Consider the following 15,642-nt stretch of genomic DNA (forward strand, 5'->3'; position numbering starts at 1 on the left):
GAGGTGGAGGTTGCAGTGAGCCAAGATTACGCCACTGCATTCCAGCTGGGCGACAAAGTGAGACTACATCTCAAAAAAAAAAAAAAAAGAAAAGAAAAGAAAAGAAAATCCACTCATCAAAGAAAAGCTGAAGGTTTTTTCTAGAGGCATGGAACTTAGGGATCGATTAATTTTTTTTCAAGGACCCAGTTGCAAATAATTGGACAAGCTCCAATCTTTGGTTCATATACTGGCCATATCCCTTTTTATTTATTTAAAGTGCCAGATAACTTCCCACTCTTCCCCACTCTGCTCCGGGAGGCTGGCCTCAATGGGCTCCTCTACTCGTTGGCTTCCAGTGGTATTTGGCTGAGAAGGCAGCTTGGCAAATTAGAAAGGGGGAGGAAAGTGAGATCAGAGTATTTCTTCTCCTGACTCCTCCCTGGAGATTTGCCTCAAACTGGCTGCACCTATCAACCAACTCATACTCCTCCCAAGGTGGCTCTTTGCACACAGATCTCTGCCTTGGGTGTCTAGGAACCACTCACTCTACCGGCCTTCCTCTCTGGGCCTAGGTATGGGTAACAGCTCTGCCTCACCAGCTCGGGGGTAATTGCCTTATCCTTTGTGGTTTACCTTCCCCTCTCCCCTCCTTTGTGAATCATCCGTTTATAAATCCTCCTGATATGTCCTTGTTTGACTGTGCCATCTGGTGCCTGCTGGGTCCCTGTAGAATGCAGCTGGCTACTCATTTAGTAATACTGAGACCGAGAGATCCCAGCACTTGTATCAGGAAGCCACATAGTGCTAAGGATGTGGCCAGTGCCAGGAAAGCAAATCCCCCGAAGATGGAGTCCCTCTGATTTGTGGGTGAACGTGAGGAAGACAGCACACCTGAGGGTATTACAAACATTCCTATTTTACCAAAATTAGAGTGGGAGAGGTTTCTAGCCTTGGAGACCTTCAAGAGTGTGGGTGTTGTGATAGCCAGAGCAAACAGATGATGGAGCTGGGTGGGGGGAAACAGTTATTTTAAAAAATACTTCTTGGATGCAATGGCTCATGCCTGTAATTCTAGCACTTTGAGAGGCCGAGGTGGGTGGAACACCTGAGTTTAGGAGTTCAAGACCAGCCTACCCAACATGGCAAAACCCTGTCTTTACTAAAAATACAAAAAGTTAGCTGGGCATGGTGGCTTGTGTCTGGAATCCCAGCTACTCGGCAGGCTGAGGGAGGAAAATTGCTTGAACCCAGGAGGTGGATGTTGTGGTGAGCTGAGATCGCTCCACTGCGTTCCAGCCTGGGCAACAAGAGTGAAACTTCTTCCCAAACAAAAACAAAAACAAAAACTTCCCACTAACTAGTCATCTTCTATTTCATCCTTATCAACAGCTACCAAGCACTTATTTTGTACTAAGTGCTTTATGTGGATAATTTCACTTAATCTCAGAGAAAACAACAGGCTGAGAGCAGTTAAGATTTGTTCAAGGTGGCTAGGCATGGGGGCTCATGCTTGTAATCCCAGCACTTTGGGAGGCCATGGTGGCAGGATCACTTGAAGATCAGGATTTTTTTTTTTTTTTTTTTTTAAATATACCCTCGCTCTGTTCCCTAGGCTGGAGTGCAGTGACGCAATCCGTCTCACTGCAACCTCTACCTCCCAGGTTCAAGCGATTCAACTGCCTCAGGCTCCCGAGTAGCTGGGACTACAGGTGCCCGCTATCATACTTGGCTCATTTTCTTTTCTTTTTTTTTTTTTGAGACCGAGTTTCACTCTTGTTACCCAGGCTTGAGTGCAATGGCACGATCTCGGCTCACCGCAACCTCTGCCTCCTGAGTTCAGGCAATTCTCCTGCCTCAGCCTCCTGAGTAGCTGGGATTACAGGCACGCGCCACCATGCCCAGCTAATTTTTTGTATTTTTAGTAGAGACGGGGTTTCACCATGTTGACCAGGATGGTCTCGATCTCTTGACCTCGTGATCCACCCGCCTCGGCCTCCCAAAGTGCTGGGATTACAGGCTTGAGTCACCGCGCCCGGCCCATTTTCTGTATTTTTAGTAGAGATAGGGCTTCACCATGTTGTCCAGGCTGGCCTCAAACTCCTGACCTCAGATGATCTGCCCTCCTCAGCCTCCCAAAGTGCTGGAATTACAGACAAGAGCCACCACACCTGGTCAGAGGGTCAGGATTTTGAGACCAGCTTGGGCAACAGAGCAAGACCCTATCTCTACAAAAAATACAAAAATTACTTAGGTATGGTGGCATGAGCCTGTAGGCTGAGCTACTCGAGAGGCTGATCACTTGAGCCCAGGAGGTAGAAGCTGCAGTGAACCATGATTTCGCCACTGCACTCCAGCCTGGGCAATAGAATGAGACCCTGTCTCATAAAAAATAAAAAAATAAAAAATAAAAAGATGATTTCCCCAAGAACTGTGGTAAAGACGTTAGCATTATGCTAAAAAAGAGAAAACAGCTTCAGCAACTTGATATCTTTATCAAGTGTATCAAACTGCCAACCGATAGTGGTTAGTGGTTGCTGAACAGCAGTTTGCTGATTAAATGGCAGAAATAGAGAAGGTTTCTATGGGGCATAGGTGAGGAAGCACATAGCAGTGGAAGATCACATACTTCCACTGAGACTGTTCAAAGTCTGCAGCATGATTTAGTGAGAGCCTGGAGGTAATTAGCAGCAGAGGAACCTTACTCAATTCCTTCCTCCTTCAGCCAAGCAACATCTTCCTGCTGAACAATCAGGACCAAAGGCTGACGTAAGGGGACTCTGGTTTTCACTGTTATTTTAATGGTTTATGGTGGGTGTGGGCACTGATTAGGAAAACCATCTTGCCAGGGAGGAAACTGTTTCTGAGATAATCACCTGATCCAAGTTTTTCAAATGTAGAACCCAACTTTTACAGATGTGATTTCTCAAGGAAGAAAGGCTAGACTAAATACCAACAGATGGACTACTCACTCACAGACTTAAGAGTTGTTAAAGCACTGATCCATTCATTCCAGGACCTCTGAGAGCTCAGGCAGTTGGTTCTTGTCCTCAGCTTTACCAAGAATGGTAGATGGTGGACGGACAAGAGCCAACTAAACCTCAGGAAAGACTAGAAGAGGAGGATCACAAGGCCACAGATCTCGACTCCCCAAGGAGTGCCTCTCAAATTATACTTCTCAGGGCTCCTTTAAAAATGGTCTTCTTTAAGGCTGAGGCAGGCGGATTGCCTGAGCTCAGGAGTTCCAGACCAGCCAGGGCAACATGGCAAAACCCAGTCTCTACTATAAACACAAAAATTAGCCAGCTGTGGTGGCATGCGCCTGTAGTCCCAGCTACTCCAGAGGCTGGAGCACGAGAATTGCTTGAGTTCAGGAGGTGGAGGTTGCAGTGAGCTGAGAGATTGTGCCATTGCACTCCAGTCTGAGTGACAGAGAGAGACTCTGTCTCCACACACACATACACACAAAATGTCTTCTGTAATCAGTCCCAAGAGCCATTGTGTCTTTCATTCATTCCAGACATGGCTTTTGTTTTCATGGTCCCATCTTCATGCCAGTGCAATCAGTGCAATGACTGTCCTCAGCAGCTTTGTGGACCTTCTTGGTCCTGTTGAAGAAGAGTAAAACTCTGGGAAAAAAAAAAAAAAAAAATATATATATATATATATATACACACACACACACACACACACACACACACAGATTATATATATACGTAAACATATATATAGACACATACACAGATATATATATACAGATATATATACACAGATATATATATATATATGAATATATATATATACACACACAGATATATATGAGACAGAGTCGTGCTCTGGCACCCAGGCTATAGTGGGGTTGCATGGCCTCTTGGGTTCAAGCAATTCTCCTGCTTCAGCCTTCCAAGTAGTTCGGATTATAGGCTCATGCCACCATGCCCAACTAATTTTTGTGTTTTTAGTGGAGATGGATTTCACCATATTGCCCAAGCTGGTTTCAAACTCCTGACCTCAGGTGATCCACCTGCCTTGGCTTCCCAAAGTGCTGGGGATTACAGGCATGAGCCACCACACCTGCCCAGAACTCTGTAAAATATTTGAAGAGACTTATAGAACTCTGTAAATTATTTGAAGAGATTTATTCTGAGCCAAATAGGAGTGACCATGGCCCGTGACTGGTCCTGAGAACATGTGCCCAAGGTGGTCAGGGCACAGCTTGGTTTTATGCATTTTAGAGAGGCATGAGACATCAATCAAATACATTTAAGAAATGCATTGCTTTGGTCCAGAAAGGTGGGACAACTCAAAGAGTTGGGGGGCCTTCCAGACTGTAGGTGAATTTAAACACTTTCTGGTTGACAGATGGCTGAGTTTGTCTAAAGACCTGGGATTCACAGAAAGGGAATGTTCAGGCTAAGATAAAGATTGTAGGCTGGGCACAGTGGGTCACATCTATAATCCCAGCACTTTGGGAGTCCAAGGTGGTCAGGTCACTGGAGGTCCGGAGATCGAGACTAGTGTGGCCAACACGGTAAAACCCCATCTCTGCTAAAAATACAAAATTAGCTGGGCATGGTGGCAGGCACCTGTAATCTCAGCTACTAGGGAGGCTGAGGCAGGAGAATCGCTTGAACCCAGGAGGTGAAGGTTTCCGTGAGCCAAGATCATGCCATTTCACTCCAGCCTGGGCAACAAGAGGGAAACTCTATCTCCACCTCCCTGGTTCAAGCGATTCTCCAGTCTCAGCCTCCCGAATAGCTGGGATTACAGGTGCCCAACACCACGCCTGGCTAATTTTGTATTTTTAGCAGAGACAAAAATTGAGGGGTTTCACCATGTTGGCCAGGCTGGTCTTGAACTCCTGACCTCAGGTGATCCACCTACCTCAGCCTCCCAAAGTGCTGGGATTACAGGCTTGAGCCACCGCACTGGGCCTCTTTTGAAGTCTTATAATGATTGCCCTTAGAGACAGTAGACGACAAATATTTGCTATCAGACTTAGTTCATCTCTTAAGAATTGGGAGGGTCTGGAAGAAAAAGATCTAGCTATATTAATAGAGATTCTTTACAGATGTAAATTTTCCCCCACAAACAACAGCTTTGCAGTGCCATTTCAAAATATAACAAAGAAACATGTTTTGGGGTAAAATATTTTTATTTTCTTCCTTATCTCGTAATGTTATGCCAGAGTCAGATTGGAAAGCAAATCACAATATATAAGGTTAAATAAAACCCATCTGATGAGAATTTATGATTCGTATGTCATCACTCCCCAGACCCATTAGACAATAATTTGGGCAAGATAAAAAAAAAAAAAATCGCCCGGCGGTGGCACGTGCCTGTAGTCCCAGCTACTCACGAGGCTGAGGTGGGAGTATGGCTTGAGCGTAGGGGTTCTGGGCTGTACTGTGCTATGCCGATCGAGTGTCTACACTAAGTCAGGCATCAATATGCTGACCTCCCGGGGGCGGGGGACCACCAGGTTGCCTAAGGAGGGGTGAACCGGCCCAGGTCAGAAATGGAGCAGGTCAAAACTCCCATGCTGATCAGTAGTGGGATTGCGCCTATAAATATAGCCACTGCACTCCAGCCTGGGCAACATAGTGAGACCCCGGCTCTTAAAATAAATAAACAAAGTGATTTATGAAAAAAAAAATCAGAATTTAGTCCTCAGTCCTGTGATCATTCTCCCCTTCCCCAACCCCCAAAAGTTTTTCTGGAAACAACCTATGGTCATTCTTCAGACACTGGGTCTTGCAGTCCTACCACCTCCAGATCCCTTAAAATGTAAACTATGAAAACTAGAGTCAGCTTCTACCAGGCCCATCGTTGTGGCTCATGCCTGTAATCCCACCACTTTGGGAGGCTGAGATGGGCAGATTACTTGAGGTCAGGAGTTTGAGACCAGCCTGGCCAACATGGTGAAACCTCATCTGTATTCAAAATACAAAAAATTAGCTAGGCAAGGTGGCATGCACTTGTAATCCCAGCTACTTGTGAGGCTGAGGCAGGAGAATTGCTTGAACCTGGCAGGTGGAGGTTGCAGTGAGCCAAGATCACGCCACTGCACTCCAGCCTGGGTGACAGAGTTAGACTCCATGTCAAGAAAAAAAAAATTTTTTTTAAACATAAACTTTAATCATATTTGAGGCTGGGCGCAGTGGCTCAAGCCTGTAATCCCAGCACTTTGGGAGGCCGAGGCGGGTGGATCACGAGGTCAAGAGATTGAGACCATCCTGGTCAACATGGTGAAACCCCGTCTCTACTAAAAATACAAAAAATTAGCTGGGCATGGTGGCATGTGCCTGTAATCCCAGCTACTCAGGAGGCTGAAGCAGGAGAATTGCCTGAACCCAGGAGGCGGAGGTTGCGGTGAGCCAAGATCGCGCCATTGCACTCCAGCCTGGGTAACAAGAGAGAAACTCTGTCTCAAAAACAAACAAACAAACAAACAAACAAACAAAAATTCATATTTGAAACTCTTATCCCTGTACACACTGAGTTTGTAATCAGTAATCCTTCCCTTTGCTTATTTCAGAGGTGTTTAGCTTATAAATGGCAACACAGCAAACCATTTTACATATAAGAACATGCAGAGCAATTCTGACACTGAATCTGTGTCTCAATGGTTGATTAACCCCCCTTAGTAACTACATAACAGCATCTTATCTTGCTGAGACTGAGAGAAGTTTCTTGCGTCATCTCAAAATCTTAAGAGAGATGGTATTAGCAGATCACAGCTCAAAAACAGTCTTTCCCACAGACCTCCAAAAACCTTTGTCTAGGAGAACATGGGAAAGTACCCACACAGCCACATCAAACCTCAAAGTGGATAAAACTGGCATGGACGCTGGTGGGGCCTGCAGAGTGCAACCCCAAAGGGGCCTCCCAGTCTTTGAGAGGGAAGTGGGGCTGCATGGGGAGGGTGGAGAGAGCAAGGAGGAGCGGGAGAGGTCATGCTTTCTGAAGGGTGGGTGTGTGCTCTCTTTTCCGGCTACTGTTTTCAATGTGGTAACACATCCCTTCAGCTGAATGCCCTGGAGAGGAAGCCCAGTGCTTCCTGTTGTCTTACCAATGCTGCAAAATGCAAGTTAGAAATAAAGAAAAAAGGGGAAAAAGGAGAAAAAATAGGAAGCCCTCCTGGCTAGATAGGCATGCCAGCCCTTAGGAGGAAACAGCTCACTTTTTTCCCTGGAGATGCAGAGGAAGAGGCACATCTCACATATGAGTTGCTTCTCAAATCAGGATTCAGAAAATAATTTCTCTCTATAAAAAGGGCATTTTATTTATTTAAAATGCCTTTTTTAATTGATTGATTGATTGATTGATTTTGAGTTGGAGTCTCGCTGTCACCCAGGCTGGAGTGCCGTGGCACGATCTCGGCTCACTGCAACCTCCATCTCCTGGGTTCAAGCAATTCTCCTGCCTCAGCCTCCCGAGTAGCCGGGATACAGGCGTGCACTACTACGCTTGGCTAATTTTTCTATTTTTAGTAGAGATGGTGTTTTCACCATGTTGGCCAGGCAGTTCTCGAACTCCTGATCTCAGGTGATCCACCTGTCTCAGCCTTCCAAAGTTCTGGGATGACAGGCGTGACCCACTGCGCCCGGCCTAAAAATGGCACTTTGAAAAGCAACAGAATCAGCTGGTTGGTTGCTTATATGCCTATAATCCCAACCCTTTGGAAGGCAACACAAGTGGATCACTTGGATCACTTGAGCTCAGGAGTTCAAGATCAGCCTGGGTAGCATAGCAAGACCCCATCTCTACTAAAAATACAAAATTAGCGGAGTGTGGTGGTGCACACCCATGGTCCCAGGTACTTGGGAGGCTGAGGTAGGAGAATCACTGGAACCCAGGAGGCAGAGGTTGCAGTGAGCTGAGATCCCACCACTGTACTCCAGCCTGGGCAAGAGAGCGAGACTCTCACAAAAAAAGAAAAAAGAAAAAAGAAAAAAAAAAGGAAAGGAAAGGAAAGAAAAACAGCGGAATAAACAACAAAGTTGTGGGTCTTAAAAGGCAGACCAAGGAGACATGTCTAGGAGATACAGCCAAAGAAATATACCCATTCCCTGTTTAATTCCCTCAAAATCCTTCCATGCTGTGAGAATATCTACCCCAAGATCTTGCAGTGTTGGAAAGAATCATTCAAATATCAGATTTAGGCCAGTCATGGTGGCTCACGCCTGTAATCCCAACACTTTGGGAGGCTGAGTTGAACGGATCACCTGAGGTCAGGAGTTCGAGACCAGCTGGCCAACATGTTGAAACCTCATCTCTACTAAAAATCCCAAAAATTAGCCAAGCATAGTAGCAGGTGCCTGTAATCCCAGGGACTCAGGAGGCTGAGACAGGAGAATTGCTTGAACCTGGGAGGCGGAGGTGGCAGTGAGCCAAGATTATGCCATTGCACTGCAGCCTGGGCAACAAGAGTGAATCTCAATTTCAAATAAATAAATAAATATCAGATTTAGTTTTATTGCTTTGCTGCTCTGAGCATCTTAGTTGTCTATGAGATATTTCATGAGATGTAGCAGAAACATCCTGGCCCCCAGGGTAGAGTACACAGGCATTCCTGACAGGTCACCCTGTATTCATATACTCATTTATATCACCATAATTAATATACATCTATTTATTTATTTTTAACATTACCATACAGCTTACCACTTACCAAAATAGCCTCTCTTTGTCTGTTATTTCACTAACGAACTTTTTTCTTCTATTCTTTAAAAAGCCAATATATCTCGGCCAAGTGCAATGGCTAATGCCTGTAACCCAGCACTTTGGGAGGCTGAGGCAGGTGGATCACCTGAGGTCAGGAGTTCAAGACCAACCTGGCCAACATGGTGAAACCCTGTGTCTACTAAAAATGTAAACATTCACTGGGCTTGGTGTTGGGCGCCTGTAATCCCAGCTACTCCTAAGGCAGGAGAATCACTTGAACCTGGGAGGCAGAGGTTGCAGTGAGTGGAGACCGCATCAGTGCACTCTAGCCTGGGCAACAGAGCGAGACTCTATCTCACACACACACACACACACACACACACACACACACACACAAGCCAATATATTTTCATTCAAATTTTGTTCTGCCATTTGCCTTCCCCACATCCCCTTCTAAGATAATGTCTGTGAGAAATCCATGGGAAGGACTGTTTTTAAACCATCATCTGCTAATGACTCCGCTCCTGAAATTTTGAGATTATGCGAGAAACTTCTCTCAAAGTTTCAAGTGAACCCTGACTTTCTTGATCTAGATTTCTTGAACAATATCATCTTCCTCTACTGCCTGTGTTTCACTTTGTAGAACATCCTTCCTCTGAAAGAGAGATAACAACAAAAATCCCACTTTGATGCCAACAGTCGATTAGAAAAGAAAACTCTCTCCAATTCTCTAACTTTCAAAAATGTCATGCTTTCCTTTTGAACACAAGTCAGTGTTGTCCTACGGGCAACTAATTTTTCTTATTTTATTTCTTTATGACCACTGTCCTCATTTAATTTATTATTTTTAACTTTTGTGGTTACAGGAAAGTGTACGTATTTATCAGGTAATGAGACATTTTGATACAGGTACACAATGTGTAATAATCACATCAGGGCAAATGGGGTACCCATTACCTCAAGCATTTATCTTTCCTTTGGTTATGAACAATCCAAATATACTCCTTCAGGTATTTTAAAATGTACAGTAAATTATTGTTGACTGTAGTCATTCTATTTTGCTATTAAATACCAGATTTTATTCATTCATTCTTTTTATTTTATTTTTTTTCCTGAGACAGGGTCTCGCTCTGTCACCAGGCTGAAAGTACAGTGGCAGGATCATGGCTCACTGGCTTCTCAACTACCTCGGCTCAAATGATTCTCCCACCTCAACCTTCTAAGTATCTGGGATTATAGGCGTGCACCACCACACCCAGCTAATTTTTTAAATTTTTTGTAGACATGGACCCTCACTCTGTTGCCTAGGCTGGTGTTGAACTCCTGGGCTCAATCATTCCTCCCATATTGGCTTTGAGCAGTGCTGGTAGCATGAGCTCCCGCACTCAGCCTATTTTTCTCCTTTTTTTTTTTTTTTTTTTTTGAGATAGAGTTTTGCTCTTGTCACCCCGGCTGGAGTGCAATGGTGCAATCTCAGCTCACTGTAACCTCCACCTCCCGGGTTCAAGCAATTCTCCTGCCTCAGCCTTCCGAGTAACTGGGATTACAGGCCACCATGCTCAGCTAATTTTGTATTTTTAGTAGATGGGGTTTCACCATATTGGTCAGGCTGGTCTCAAACTCCTGACATCATGTGACCAGACTGCCTTGGCCTTCCAATGTGCTGGGATTACAGGCGTGACACACCATGCCCACTCCATTGTTTTTTTGTACCCATTAACTATCCCAGTTACCTCTGACCAATCACTCTTTCCAGCCTCCAGAAACCATCATTCTACTCTATATCTCCAGGAATTCAACTGTTTTACTATTTTTAGCTCCCCCAAATAAGTGAGAACATGCAAAGCTTGTCTTTCTCTGCCTGGCTTATTTGATTTAACATACTGACCTCCAGATTCAAGCGAATCTCCTGCCTCAGCCTCCCAAGTAGCTGGGATTACAGGTGCTGGCCACCACACCCAGCTAATTTTTGTGTTTTTGGTAAAGACAGGGTTTCACCATGTTGGCCAGGCTGGTCTTGAACTCCTGACCTTGTGATTCCCCCACTTCAGCCTCCCAAAGTGCTGGGATTACAGGTGTGAGCTACCGAGCTCTGTCCACGGTTTCTATCTTCTAATGGGACATATTGTATTTCCTAATCCCAAGAAGCCTTTTGCCAGCTAGATATATGACTTTTAAAAAATCATCCATTTTTATTTTTTATTGGTGATGTTTTCCATTGTCGGTTCCTGAGCTTCAGCAGGTAGAAAGGTAGGAGAGCCTGCAGTCTGGCTGCTGCATCCACTCTGAGGTTACTCAGGGTAGAGGAGCAGCACCAGAATAACAGAGACAGCTTTCAACTGGGCATTAGCACTGAGGTTATGGTCCCAGGTCGACTTCTAACGAAATGTGTGCCTTGAGCTAAGCATTTCCCTCCTGGACTTCACTTTCCTCACCTACAAAATAAGGAGGTTGAGCTAGATAATTTCTACAGCTTCCTGCAAATCTAACATTTCACGTTTCTAAGAGCTTTCTGTTGGATTACCTGGGTGAATTAGGCAAGTATTAGAAATATTTATAAAGAAAATATCAATTGTAAATAAAATTAGAAAGAGTGGGACAGGTTAGCTTAGTTAAGAAAGGGAGCAGGCCGGGCCCGGTGGCTCACACCTGTAATCCCAACACTTTGGGAGGCCGAGGCAGGCGGATCATGAAGTCAGGAGATTAAGACCATCCTGGCCATGGTGAAACCCCATCTCTACTAAAGTGCAAAAAATTAACTGGGCATGGTGGCGTGCACCTATAGTCCCAGCTACTCAAGAGGCTGAGGCAGCGGAATCACTTGGATCTGGGAGAACGGAGGTTGCAGTGAGCCGAAATTGTGCCACTGCACCCCAGCCTGGTGAAAGAGAAAGACTCTATCTCAAAAAAAAAAAAAAAGAAAAGAAAAAAGAAAGAAAGAAAGGGAGCAATGTGGAGGTGTTTGGTTTGCCAGTGGCCCAGAGATGTTGATAAAGCAGCCTTTCCTTCCCGTCCCCACAACCTTTATCTGATTGTTTATAACTGTGAGCTTCTAGTCTGTGAGAAGACCTATATGGATTTTATTTATTGTCTCCGAGGGTTTCAGCTAACTCATACCCACAAAGTCTAACAGCCCTCTGGCATGTCTCAGCTCTCTCTTTCTCATCCAGCTTCCAGCATCTACCTGTGAGATACTGACCAGGAATCTCTTTCCTAACACTCCTGCAATAGGCTGGATCTGCCCCCCACCCCTCAAGCGAGCTGACAGCAACACCAGGACAAGGTTAAATGTTACTAAGCTGACAAAGGATACTCTGCTAGGGAACTGCCCACTGGTTTCTTGATATCAGTCAACTAGAGCTTCACCATCCACCCCCACAGCCTCAAATCTGATATCCTAATCAGGGAATTACAGCTCAGTCTTCCCTTATGATTTCAACATCGTAAACCTTTTAGGTCTGTTCAGTTTTAGAAAAATGCATTTATTTGCTTGGGGCTTATTTCAAGTCCAAATACATAAAAATCTTACTCCTTGTTTGAGCAAATCCCTAAGACATTCATTCATTCAGCAAATATTTATCAAGCTGCTGCCCTGTGCCAGGCACTAATTAGCTCTGGGGATACATACAAAGCTATATTTTTAATTCATTGGTTGTACTTACAAGTTATTTTAATTTAATGTGCTCCTGAAAGAGGAATCAGTTTCTCTTCCTGTGTCACCCATGCATTTGCCACATAATATAACACAATAGGCCATTTCTGTTCTTAATGCCAAAGCTGGATGACACAGAGCATCAATTTGCCATTTATCCAGTCATCCAACAGACACATAATTCCAGGCTCTGGGATCAGAATCTCAAAGAAACTAGAAAACAAGTAATATGGCTGGGTGCGGTGGCTCACGCCTATAATCCCAGTATTTTGGGAGGCCAAGGTGGGTGGATCACCTAAGGTCAGGAGTTTGAGACTAGGCTAGCCAACATGGTGAATCTCTGTCTCTACTAAAAATACAAAAATTAGCTGGGCTTGATGGCACACGCCTGTAATCTCACTTATTTGGGAGGCTGAGGCAGGAGAATCACTTGAACCCAAAAGGCAGAGGTTGCAGGGAGCCGAGATTGTGCCACTGCACTTAGATGGATCACCTGAGGTCAACCCAATCTGAAATACATTCTACAAAATATCTGACCAGTCCTCTTCAAAACTGTCAAGGTCACGAAACACAAGGAAAGCCTAAGAAAGTAACTAAACACAGTGCAGTATTCTGGATTGAATCCTGGAAGAAACAAAGATCACTAATGAAAATACCTGGTGAAATGTGAGTGAAGTCTGGAGTTTATTAATAGTGACATATCAGTGTTGATTTCTTAGTTTTGACAAATATATTGAGTAAGCAAATTGGGTGAAAGATATATGGAAATGTTTTGTACTATCTTCAGAACTTTCCTGTGACTCTGAAGTTATTCTAAAATTTAAAAAAAATTAATAAACTCTCAAGAGGAAAAAAGGAATTACCAATATCAGGAATCAAAATGAGAATATGGATACAAATTCTACAACATTAAGAAGATAATAAGATGTCGTAACTATCTTGGTGCAATAATTTGAATCATTTAGATAAAATTAGCAAATTCTTTGGAAAATACAAGTAAATAAATCTGAGACAAGAAGAATAAAATCTGAATAGTCCTGTAAGTTGGATTTGTAATTAAAACCTTCCTACAAAGAAAACTCCATGTCTAGATGGCTTTGCTAGTGAATTACTCAAAATATTTAAGAAAGAAAAAATATTAATATTCTTCAAAAATTTTTTAAACAATAGAGGTTAATGACTAGCCTGACCAACATAATGAAATACTGTCTCTACTAAAAATACAAAAATTAGCCAGACATGGTGGCTTATGCCTATAATCCCAGCCAACTCATGAGGCTGAGGCAGGAGAATTGCTTGAACCCAGGAGATGGAGGTTACAGTGAGTTGAGATCACACTCTTGCACTCCAGCCTGGGCGACAGAGCAAGACTCTGTCTACCAAAAAAAAAAAAAAAAAAGAGGAAAAGGTAATATATTCCAACATGTTTTATGAAGTGGGCAAAATCCTGATATTGAGACTCAAAAGCAGACATTGCAAAAAGAGAAAATTGTTGGACAACTTCTTTAATGAACTTGGATATAAATATCCTAAACAAAATATTAACAAATCAAATCCGGCAATACACCAAAAAAAGACTTTACACCTTGCTCAGTAATGCCAGCTTTATTCTAGTAATGCAAGATTAGTATAATGTTTGAACATCCATCAGCACAAATTTGACATGAACAGACTAAAAAAAAAATCATGTAATCATCTCAATATGCAAAAAAAAAAAGCACCAGGAAAAAATTCAATACCTGTTAATGTAACAACACTCAGGAAACCAATAATAGAAAATTTTTTAATCCACTAAATTGTTTCCATCTGTACCAGGCGCGGTGGCTCATGCTTGTAATCTTAGTACTTTGGGAGGCCAAGGCAGGTGGATCATGAGGTCAGGAGTTCAAGACCAGCCTGACCAAGATGGTAAAACCCCATCTCTACTAAAAATACAAAAATTAGCCAAGCATAGTGGCAGGCACTTGTAATTCCAACTACTCGGGAGGCTGAGGCAGGAGATTTGCTTGAACCTGAGAGGCAGAGGTTGCAGTGAGCCAAGATCATGCCACTGTACTCCAGCCTGGGCAACAGAGTGAGACTCCATTTCAAAAAAAAAAAAAAAAAAAAAAAAAAAAAAATCCGTCTGTAAAAAGCCTATAGGTATCATCAAACTTAATGCTGAAATACTGAATACTTTCCCCTGACATCAGAAGCATGCCAATGATATGTAGCATCACCGCAAATACTCAACAGTATACTGGAGGTTCTAGCCATTACTATAAAGAAAGGGGGGAAAGGAATAAAGGCTGGAAACAAACCTATCATTAATCACAAATGCCATGATATACCTAGAAAATCTGAAAGAATCTGCAAATAAACTGTTAGATTTTATAAATGAATTTCGCACTGTTGTTAGAAAGGTCAATATACAAAAATCAACTGTATTTGTTCATGCTTCTACAATCAACTAGAAAATAAAAATCTTTAAGACATCATTTATAATAACGCCCAGCGATTCCACATTTTTAGCAGCTTTGTCACAATAACCAAAAACTGACAACCACCTAAAATTCCATCCACAGAGGGCTGAATAACCAAACTGCAATATATTCATATAATGGAATGCCACACTGCAATACAAAAGAGTAAGTTACTGTTTTATGCCAGTGAGAGTCAATGAATCTCACTGCCCTATGTTAAGCAAAGAAACGAGGTGCCAAAAAGTATATACTGTTTTATTCAGTTACCTCCAAGATGACAAAAGCAGTCGAAGTTACAGTAGTTCATCCTTTTGGGGGGTTGGTGTTGACAAGCAAGGGGATGAGGCAGCCTTTTAGAGGTGCTGGAGATGTGTGGTGGTGCTCACAGGGGTGTACATCCAAGTCAACATTCATTGAACTGTACCAATTTAAAATTGGTGCGCTTTGCAGTACCTCCATTGAATAAAAAGAACTGTGGATCAACAATAGAAACCAATCTAGACAGTGATGATACTGTAGACAGCATATGACGAAAACCTGGGCCGAAGCAGGTGAGGGCAGGGATTCTAATTTCTGCAACTGATTCTTCAGGACTTAGAAAGATACATGTAAAAGTTACCACCCTATAATGAGAAAATAGATTTCTTTGCAATTTTATTTTGTATTTTAAAGGACACTGTTTTTGTTTGTTTGTTTTCGAGATGGAGTGCTGCTCTGTCACCCAAACTGGAGTTCAGTGGCATGATCTCAGATCGCTGCAGCCTCCGCCTCACGGGTTCAAGCGATTTTCCTGCCTCAGACTCCCAAGTAGTTGGGATCACAGGTGCCCACCACCACGCCAGGCTAATTTTTGTATTTTGGGTAGAGACGGGGTTTCACCAT

This window comes from Saimiri boliviensis, chromosome 8 (assembly GCF_048565385.1).
Source record: "Saimiri boliviensis isolate mSaiBol1 chromosome 8, mSaiBol1.pri, whole genome shotgun sequence".
Taxonomy (NCBI): domain Eukaryota; kingdom Metazoa; phylum Chordata; class Mammalia; order Primates; family Cebidae; genus Saimiri; species Saimiri boliviensis.